Source organism: Montipora capricornis, chromosome 7 (genome assembly GCF_036669925.1).
Source record: "Montipora capricornis isolate CH-2021 chromosome 7, ASM3666992v2, whole genome shotgun sequence".
In the NCBI taxonomy this organism is placed as follows: domain Eukaryota; kingdom Metazoa; phylum Cnidaria; class Anthozoa; order Scleractinia; family Acroporidae; genus Montipora; species Montipora capricornis.
The window spans coordinates 5349599-5359598 of record NC_090889.1 but is presented as its reverse complement, the minus strand read 5'-3'; positions in this window follow the sequence as shown (position 1 = coordinate 5359598).

The window sequence follows — 10000 nt, the reverse complement described above, 5'->3', positions numbered from 1 at the left end:
GAGATGTGAGCACGTTTTCAGCAACTGTGCGGCGGTCTTCTCTTTCCTTTCGTACTTCTCCCAGCTGTCGAATAGCCTCGCCTGCAGGTTTCGATACTGCTTCCGCTGGACCCGCTTCAGTTTTTCATCGGACACAAGCCTGATGGTGACGGCTGTAAGTCTCGCCTCTCTGTCCAGGAGCTCGATTAAGGAGTAGAGAGGTAATCTGCACTGCCCGCTCGCACGACGATTCAGAGCGTTGTGCCATCACTCGATGTCGTTGCTCGCTTGGAAGTAGTAGAAATTTTAAAGCTGAAAATAGACCGAATACTGGTTTAATATTAAAAGAGACACCTTGATCTGGAACATTAAAACCTAGGACGACTACCTCACCTGTCTCATTAACTACGAAGAGTTGGTTTTTCAACAAATGTCGTCTTAGATTTTTTTTTTTTGAAACTCGTGCCGTAAGCGCGCGAGAAAATGAGCATACCAAAAAACATTCCAAAAGATGGTGGAATGTCAAAGGTATCCATCTCTTCCTCGATTCTGCTACTCTCCGCAAGTGGATCAGTGATCTCACTGCAATATAGGCATCGCCAAACCACCTCTAATCTGGACTTAACAGCATCTCTATACTGCTGTCTCGAAATTCCCGTGTTGCAACGTCGATGTTGCCATTTGTTGCAGCCATCGCACAGGAGCGCTTCCTGACTCGCTGTTACTTCCTCATTGCAATAGATACAATAATAGCTTTCCATCTCGAGTGACTCTGGTGAAAATATTTGATCAGCGAAAATACTTCGATAAGATGAGTGGGTTGAATTGAACAGAAAATCACAGCCCTTTTATACAGCAATGCCTGATTACGCCGGATAGAAATCGCAGGAATTTGATTGGCAGATATTGTTGGTGTTATCTGTTCTTTGTTGTAGTTACATATCATTGAACGTTCAAACAATATCCTATTCAAGTTGAAAAAGTTCTCACCTCCTTTGCAACATGCCGCACAAGCGAAGTTAATGAGCTCACGAGAGTAGAACAAACACGTAGGCGAAACTTGCGGGAAACAAGTGAACGCTTCTAAGCGCGTAATCAAACAAACATATTTAAAGGTTTTACAGCCGGTTTATGTTTACAAATAAAGGGGCAACCCTAAAACCCGGAATCCGGAATCCGGAATCACAGGTCATTGTTTTACCAATACAGAGAGTAAAAACTATCCTAAACATTCATAAAAGCTAACCTTAGGCCTAAAAACGTTTGTTTAGGCCTAATTAGGCCTAAGGTTAACTTTTATGAATGTTTAGGATAGTTTTTACTCTCTGTATTGGTAAAACAATGACCTGTGATTCCGGATTCCGGATTCCTGATTCCGGATTTTAGGGTTGCCCCAAATAAAGCCGTCGATGGCGTGGGAGAGAGAGAGAGGGAGAGAGAGAGAGGGAGAGAGAGAGATTGGGGAGAGTGAAACGAATTTTTTCAAGCCGAATCAAACAATTCATCTTGGATCAAAGGTCACATTAGGGTTAGGGTTAACCTTACCGCGTGCAAGGCACTGCATCCCTCCAAGCCAAACACGCGGAAACTTAGATACTGGTCGGTAACAGAGGCCATCTTAGGGGTGACTGAATGCAATACACTCTTTGGAGTACGAATATAGAGCTGGTAGCAGTCAGAAGACCAGCGACCGAGTACCTTAATAAGCCAATCTGGCACGCCGGCAGCAGCAGCTGTGGATGCAGCCCCAATGCGGAAGCTATGCCCCTTAAGACTATGGTGGGAAAGACCGACCACCATGGCGCTATCCCGCAGGATTTGAGCAACAACTGGTCTGGTAAGACAGCGGCCGGATTAAAAGCGGAAAAGTGGTCCCTGAGGAGGCGTGGTTAGGAGGAAATCTACGCATGGCCACAACGGCGGAAAAGGGGGAAAAAGTACGAGCGAGCATGAGGTAGTGCCCTCGCCGGAACGCATCGGTTTTTGACGACTTTATGCGGACTGTCATGTACTGCAGGCAATCAAGATTGGGATGGAAGCGAATGCAATCAGTAGAAAGATCGGTACTGGAACGGAACTGACTGATACCAGTCATTTACTTGTTTATTTATGTATTTAATGTGTGTGTGTGTTGCGTGTGTGTGTGTGTGAGAGAGAGCTTATTAATTATACAGTGTCAGTTTTAGTAGCCCGCCTAGAATAGCTCTGCTAACTGCGGGCTACAAAGGCCTTTTTCTCTATTGTTAAAATAAAGTCTCTGATGTTGCTGTTGTTGCAAGTAAACTCGCTACAGCGGAGAAATGCAAAAAACGCTAAAGTAAAAGCAGCCCAGATCATAGAAAAATCCCTAGGACTTAGCCAGGACTGCAATATAGGACGGATAGCGCAAGGCACCCGAGGGGTAACCGGCTGGTCACGAATTTGTGTGTCGCCCTGAAATCGGAGAATGCCGTTAAGAACCTTGCGCAACAGAAGCTTGCCCTTTAGGAGATCGGGGAAACTCGCTGTAAGATGGAGGCTACGAACCGCCGCTAAATAAAGTTTAATCGTGCTATGACGCACTGATCTAGCTAAATAGGAAGCGAAGTAAATGAGTGTGCCTTAAGAAGCTGGTAACACTTCCCCTGAAGGGCTTTGGAGACGATTCATGAGGCGAGATGTTAAGAGATGCTTTTCCCCAGAGCTGTAAGCGTGATTGGTATTCTTTGCGAGGCTCCAGCTAGCGTAGGTTAGGACCTCAGCCCTCAAAGGGTCATTAGCGAAGGCGGGATGGTACAAGGCATCTGGTCTGCGACTGGGGCTAGAGCCCGAAAACGCTGCATCTGAAAGCGGGAGAGCGCATCAGCAAAGCCGTTAGAAACCCCGGGAACATGACGGGCCCGTACCAAAAAATTGTGTTTCATGGAAATGAGAACTAAACATCGTACCAAATCCATGATACGCGGGGACTTGGAATGCCCTGAATTAATTATAGAGACCACAGACTCGTTATCACAACAGAACTGAAGGCGTTTTCCCGTGAAAAAGGGGTGCCATATCGCACAGGCCACAACAATGGGGAAAAGTTCCTGCCATTCAATACTAATGCCCCTAACCCTATAAAGGCGCAAGTGGGGAGGCCAACGACCTTGGAACCAGTGACCCTTAAGAAAACGCCAAAACCCACCGAGCTGACAACATTGGCATAGAGCTCGAGGTCGGGGGTTGGGGTGCTGGAGGAGTCGAGGAAGAAGGAACGCCCGTTCCAATCGCTAAGAAAAACCTTGCACATATTTATGTCCTTAAAGAACTCCCGAGTGAGGCGGATATGGTGGAAGCGACTGGGGACCCCTCTGGTCAGATTGATTATGCTTTGACGGAAAGTCCTGCCCGGAACGACTACCTTACATGCAAACTGAAGGGTGCCAATTAACGTCTGTAGCTCTTGCAAGCGCACCGAACGGTGTTTTTTGAACGAGGCTAGGAGATCCCGGATACGTGATAATTTATCGTCGGGGGGCGAGCCTCCATGCCAACCGAGTCTAGGACAATGCCCAAGAACTTGAACTCAAGGACTTGAGAAGGGCCTATAGTTTTGGATGGTACCACAGGGGCATTGAGCGACATGAAACCCCGGAGAAACGTGCTAAAACTCTGGAGACACAACACTTTTGAGGGTTCTGCGATAAAGAAATCGTCTAAGATATGAATAACGTGTTGAAGGCCGTACTTGTGCTTACGATCCATTCGATACCACAGGACAGTTGGTTGAAACCGAATCCAAAGATTCGCTCTGACGAAGGGATAACGCTCGAAACATCAGCTTTTAGAATCCCTGTACGGTGGTCAATTTACATTATCAACTCCGTTGATAAAACCAAATTTTTGTGTACTACTTCCCCACCGACACAGCACCACAGTTTCTTAGAAACTACCCACCTTAGCCACGAAGGCCCCCTTACCAAGAGACTGGATGATGCTAATGGCGTCGTCCACCCTAACGTATGACAAAGAGAACGGATCCTTGGGTATGTGATCGTTAATGTTATCTCCCTGCGAGTATTAAAGATGGTAGTCCGCCATTCAGGGGAGTGTTTCGTGGGAACTACCCCAACCGGGTGACATTTTAAGGCAGGGAGAGGCGGTGAAGAGTAGGGCCCTGCTACCCGCCCAAGGTTTACTTCCTTGTTCAAATTGAGGGTAACCGCCTCTGGATGCTGAACAGCAGAGATCAGGTTGGAGGAAACCCGGGGGGAACGGGGACCAGAGTAACCTACGCGCGCACCTTCCCTGAGTATACGAAGCAGATTAGATACAAATGTACGGTTGGGATGATAAACTAATTCTATCTCTAACTTGTCAGTGTCAGTGGGTGTAGAAACCCGTGGCTTGTGTAAACGCCTGAGCTGTTCCACTTTATTTTTTGCCGCGTTCGCTAGCGGAGGAGGACCGAGAGGGGCTGGAGCTATTGGAAGGTTGCTGTGGGCAGGATGTGGCAGCGTGCTTGCCGGCGAAACAGCGGCGGTAGACGTGAGGGTAGTTACAGTTGCGGCACTGGCAGCCTGAGGGCTTGTTGAAGTCGAAGCATACAGTGGACTGGACTTGGCGAGGTTTTCTGTTGGGATCAGCGGAAGGACAGTTGTCCTGAGTTGTGTAGGGACTCGAGCAAACGGAGCAATGGGGCTTAGCTAAACCCGAAAATGTTAAGGTCCACAGCTCCAGGTCTACGGTGTCCCAGCTAATGGTCAGGTTATGCGCAGCGCGCTGGCGGAACTGCGATTACCAAGCCATGCCCTTAAACTTAGTTACCGCCTTACTTATAATTTGCTGGTATTTGATTAGCTCAAGTGCTCTTCGAGGGTAGGCAGTGACTAAGACCAGCATGAATGCAGTATAGGCATCCAACCATTTTTGGAAGGAGTCCATTGTGGGTCTCCGCTTCCTTACCATGGTAACAGGGGAATCCATGGGGCCTAGGGCCGAGTCGTCCAACCTTAGCTGAAGTTCGGGGGTATGGGTCTCATTAAGCGATTCGGGTAACAACAACGCAAGGTCTACGTGTACTCACCGCGTAAGATTCTGTCCTCCAGATTACGGTCGACTGGACGGGAAGGACCCAAAGGTTAGGCCATTCCGGGAGTACGAGGGCGTAGAACCACTTGAGGTGAAGATTCCGGTTGTTCCAGCCTGCGAAAGGCTTCAAACGCATTGGAAACCGACTCCGCAACGATCTCTTCAATGGCAGCACGTTGGGCTGGACTTACGGGAGTAGAGCCGTTGGGATTTTCCAAAGGCGTTGCTGGCTCGTCGAACAACTCGCCGATAGAAGAGGACGAGTCTTCGTCCGACTGGGCGGTCCTCAATGTCTCGTTCGTGGACGGGTGCGGACGTCTTTGAAGCCGTTTGGACCTGATTCACGGAGTTTGCTCGCGTGCGAACGGCGTTGGAAGTCGAGCGACGGCTTCTAGTGGTTGCCTTCTTGACCCTAGACGATTGCTTTTGCTCACGGGCGACTGCCTTGGGATTGTTGTAAAAAGTAAAAAAAGCCACGTCTACTTTTTGCAATATAACCATCTCAACTTCTAACGCAACATTGTTGCGCGAGAAGTTGCACGAAAAATGTTGCCCGTATTACTGGGCCTTAAGGGAAATAAGTCTTGTCGTTGACTTCTGTAGACGCTGTAATTGTGACGGAATCCCATGCTCGGTCGAGAGAGCTTGCTTGCAGGCCTGCTCCAGAATTGTAGTAATAAAGTACGAATCACAAGTGCCCTGGCTGATAAATCGAACAGTGCACGCTGTTTTTTAATACTCGATTTCCAGACGCAAAGAACCAGGGTGCGAAAAATAAGACAGGGTAGCATCGAGGACAGGTGACTGGACATTAGATGTCGTGTGTTCGATAAAGCTTGGAATTCTTTGAAATCACAGTAGAAGTGTGGAAAAAGTCGTTGTAATCCTCCTCTGAGTCACTACCTGACAGATAAAAAAATCACCAAGGATTGAGTTGATCACAGCTGGATTGCATTTGTAAATGACTTGATTGTGATTCACTAACCGTTCTCCATGTTGGGGGGCACTACCAAAATTGCGATCTGTAACGACGTTCTGGTCGGCGGTAAAGCAAAGCGCTTTTTTAATTGTATTTTTAATAATTTATTTATTTATTTGTTGATGTTTATTATTTTTGGTGTTCCGTTGTACTTGGTTTTAGCACTTGCCGCTTCAACAGGATTCGAACCCATGACCTCTGCGATGCCGATGCAATTCTCTACCAACTACTGAGCTATGAAGCCACTCAGTTGGGAGCTGGTCGATTTGTCGGACTCATGTGTTCCTCTGAAAGGACTCCAATGAAATACATGTATAATTGAAGTGCGGGTGATAGACGAAAGGGAAAAGTCATCCTCACACTTTAGCTACCATTTGTGTTTTTTAGGTTCAACAGGATTTAAGAGGTGTGAGAAGTCCATCTTATTCAGCCTTGTAAACCAATCAGGAGCTGGTCCAACAAAGATGAAACTCAAGGGTTCTTCAAACCACCATGGAATCTTCTGTGGCAATTCATATGGACCCACGTTTGGAGGCAGCCATGACCTTTATATAAGTAGTGACGCAAATACCAATGCCAATAGCCACAGTAACTTAAACAACACGTATGAATGCCCCTTTAATATGGTTGCCACTTCATTTTTAGCGGGCGGCAACAATTTTTACGTCCATGAGCTGGAAGTGTTTGTCTTTAAAAACGAGCTTGCCTAAGTGACTTGAATGGTTTGACTATCCCTGCAATAGGTCTGTTAGAATAAGACAAGATTCTTTTGTCGTTTAAACACCCGAAAAATTAGTAGTTTTGACACATCTATAGAAGTGTGTTTTAATCCTTCAACGGACGTGTTTCTGACTTCTCATGAAATGCTTTTGTTGTTGGTGGTGTTTTTTTCTAGACTTTAGAGTTACTACCTTTTCAAAGGACGAAAAGTTGGTACTTTAAGCTCTCTTTATAACGGACTTTCTACCTGTCAGCGCTGAAATTATCAAATAGACTAACAGCAGTGATATGCTTATCTTGTTCTCTTAACTTAACCACATTGATCCAGTCAATTCACTGAGACCAGTAGTTGATAGTTGAAAGCAATGAAACAGTACGAGAACTCAACGAAGATTAAGAACTTGTTCCGGCCGGGTAGCAAAAAACTGTAACTTAATTGTCACTGTCTTTTATCGTGAAGCTAAAGCCTTCAATTCGGACTTTTAGAACGAGGTAAAGTGCTGAATTTTTGTAATGATAGTATTTTCAAGTAATGGGGAACTTGGTCATGGTGGATTGAGATGTAGAAAGCCAGGAGTTCGACAGATTTCTCTCTCTTATTCTTTATTCCCGTGTCAATATTCACAATATATCGGAAATGGTGTCTGAAATTGCAAAGCAAAGTGAAGTGAAAAACTTGTGCAACACGACACGCGGGATGTATTCAAGTACACTTCTTATGCCAAAGAAGGTTTTGACACAGCGTGAGTAACAACCCTTCAATGATGGCGGAGATGCACGATGTATTTTAACCAAATAAAGTAAACAAAAAATTGTTTGGAATTCAATCAGGCCAGGGAATTGCAAGTTTGGGCAATTTTTATGTAAGCTTTCGGACAAAATAAGAGTACAATAGTTTTATTCCAGCAACACAGTCACATCACGGCTGTGATCAACTCAATCCTTGGTAGTTTTTTTAATCTGTCAGGTAGCGACTCTGACGACGAGCTTTCTCAAAGCGTGTAAGTGTTTGGTTCAGGGTCCGTACGGGTCATGGAAAACCTGGGAAGTCATGGAATTGAAGTATTTCAGTTTCCAGGCCTGGAAAGTCATGGAATTTAATTGTTGGTCATGGAAAGTCATGGAAAATTATAGTTACGAGTGGTACGTTAATTATTGCAGAAGTGGAAGCAAGGACAAAATAAAATGCAGGCGAGTTATGTCAGAAAATACCCTCAAAACAAGGACGATTTTGACAATTTTCGAAACTGGCAGCTAAACTTTAGGTCATGGAAAACTGGAAAAAGTCATGGAAAAGGTCATGGGAAGTCATGAAATTTGAAAAACTCTTAAGGGTACGAACCCTGTTGGTTTTATGCTGAAACTTTTTACTCGTGTTTGCAGTAATCCGTGAGGGGCACTTCGCGTTTCAAACAAGAGATTCAGAACTAAAAAGAGGTTGAGGACCACTCGTGGCTCAGTCGGATAGTGCGCGGCTTTCGGAGCGAGAGGTCCCCGGTTCGATCCTCGGTGACTTAAACGTCTGTTTCGACTTTCCTCTGATCCGTGTAGCTATAGCTTTAAATATCCGTAAAACGGAGCACTGACAGAGGGAGGGGGGTAAAGGGCGCACCGTCGGCTTCCATTGATAGCTGAAGGAACCACCGACGTTAAATAAAGTTACTTTTACCTTTTTACTAGCTTGCAAGCGAACTTCCAGCGTGGTCTGAATAGTGCGACGGGATTCTGGGAGGGAAAGTGACGGAATCCCATGCTCGGTCGAGAGAGCTTGCTTGCAGGCCTGCTCCAGAATTGTAGTAATAAAGTACGAATCACAAGTGCCCTGACTGATAAATCGAACAGTGCACGCTGTTTTTTAATACTCGATATCCAGACGCAAAGAACCAGGGTGCGAAAAATAAGACAGGGTAGCATCGAGGTGACTGGATATTAGATGTCGTGTGTTCGATAAAGCTTGGAATTCTTTGAAATCACAGTAGAAGTGTGGAAAAAGTTGTTGTAATCCTCCTCTGAGTCACTACCTGACAGATAAAAAAATCACCAAGGATTGAGTTGATCACAGCTGGATTGCATTTGTAAATGACTTGATTGTGATTCACTAACCGTTCTCCATGTTGGGGGGCACTACCAAAATTGCGATCTGTAACGACGTTCTGGTCGGCGGTAAAGCAAAGCGCTTTTTTAATTGTATTTTTAATAATTTATTTATTTATTTGTTGATGTTTATTATTTTTGGTGTTCCGTTGTACTTGGTTTTAGCACTTGCCGCTTCAACAGGATTCGAACCCATGACCTCTGCGATGCCGATGCAATTCTCTACCAACTACTGAGCTATGAAGCCACTCAGTTGGGAGCTGGTCGATTTGTCGGACTCATGTGTTCCTCTGAAAGGACTCCAATGAAATAAATGTATAATTGAAGTGCGGGTGATAGACGAAAGGGAAAAGTCATCCTCACACTTTAGCTACCATTTGTGTTTTTTAGGTTCAACAGGATTTAAGAGGTGTGAGAAGTCCTTCTTATTCAGCCTTGTAAACCAATCAGGAGCTGGTCCAACAAAGATGAAACTCAAGGGTTCTTCAAACCACTATGGAATCTTCTGTGGCAATTCATATGGACCCACGTTTGGAGGCAGCCATGACCTTTATATAAGTAGTGACGCAAATACCAATGCCAGTAGCCACAGTAACTTAAACAACACGTATGAATGCCCCCCAAATATGGTTGCCAATTCATTTTTAGCGGGCGGCAACAATTTTTACGTCCATGAGCTGGAAGTGTTTGTCTTTAAAAACGAGCTTGCCTAAGTGACTTGAATGGTTTGACTATCCCTGCAATAGGTCTGTTAGAATAAGACAAGATTCTTTTGTCGTTTAAACACCCGAAAAATTACTAGTTTTGACACATCTATAGAAGTGTGTTTTAATCCTTCAACGGACGTGTTTCTGACTTCTCATGAAATGCTTTTGTTGTTGGTGGTGTTTTTTCTAGACTTTAGAGTTACTACCTTTTCAAAGGACGAAAAGTTGGTACTTTAAGCTCTCTTTATAACGGACTTTCTACCTGTCAGCGCTGAAATTATCAAATAGACTAACAGCAGTGATATGCTTATCTTGTTCTCTTAACTTAACCACATTGATCCAGTCAATTCACTGAGACCAGTAGTTGATAGTTGAAAGCAATGAAACAGTACGAGAACTCAACGAAGATTAAGAACTTGTTCCGGCCGGGTAGGAAAAAACTGTAACTTAATTGTCACTGTCTTTTATC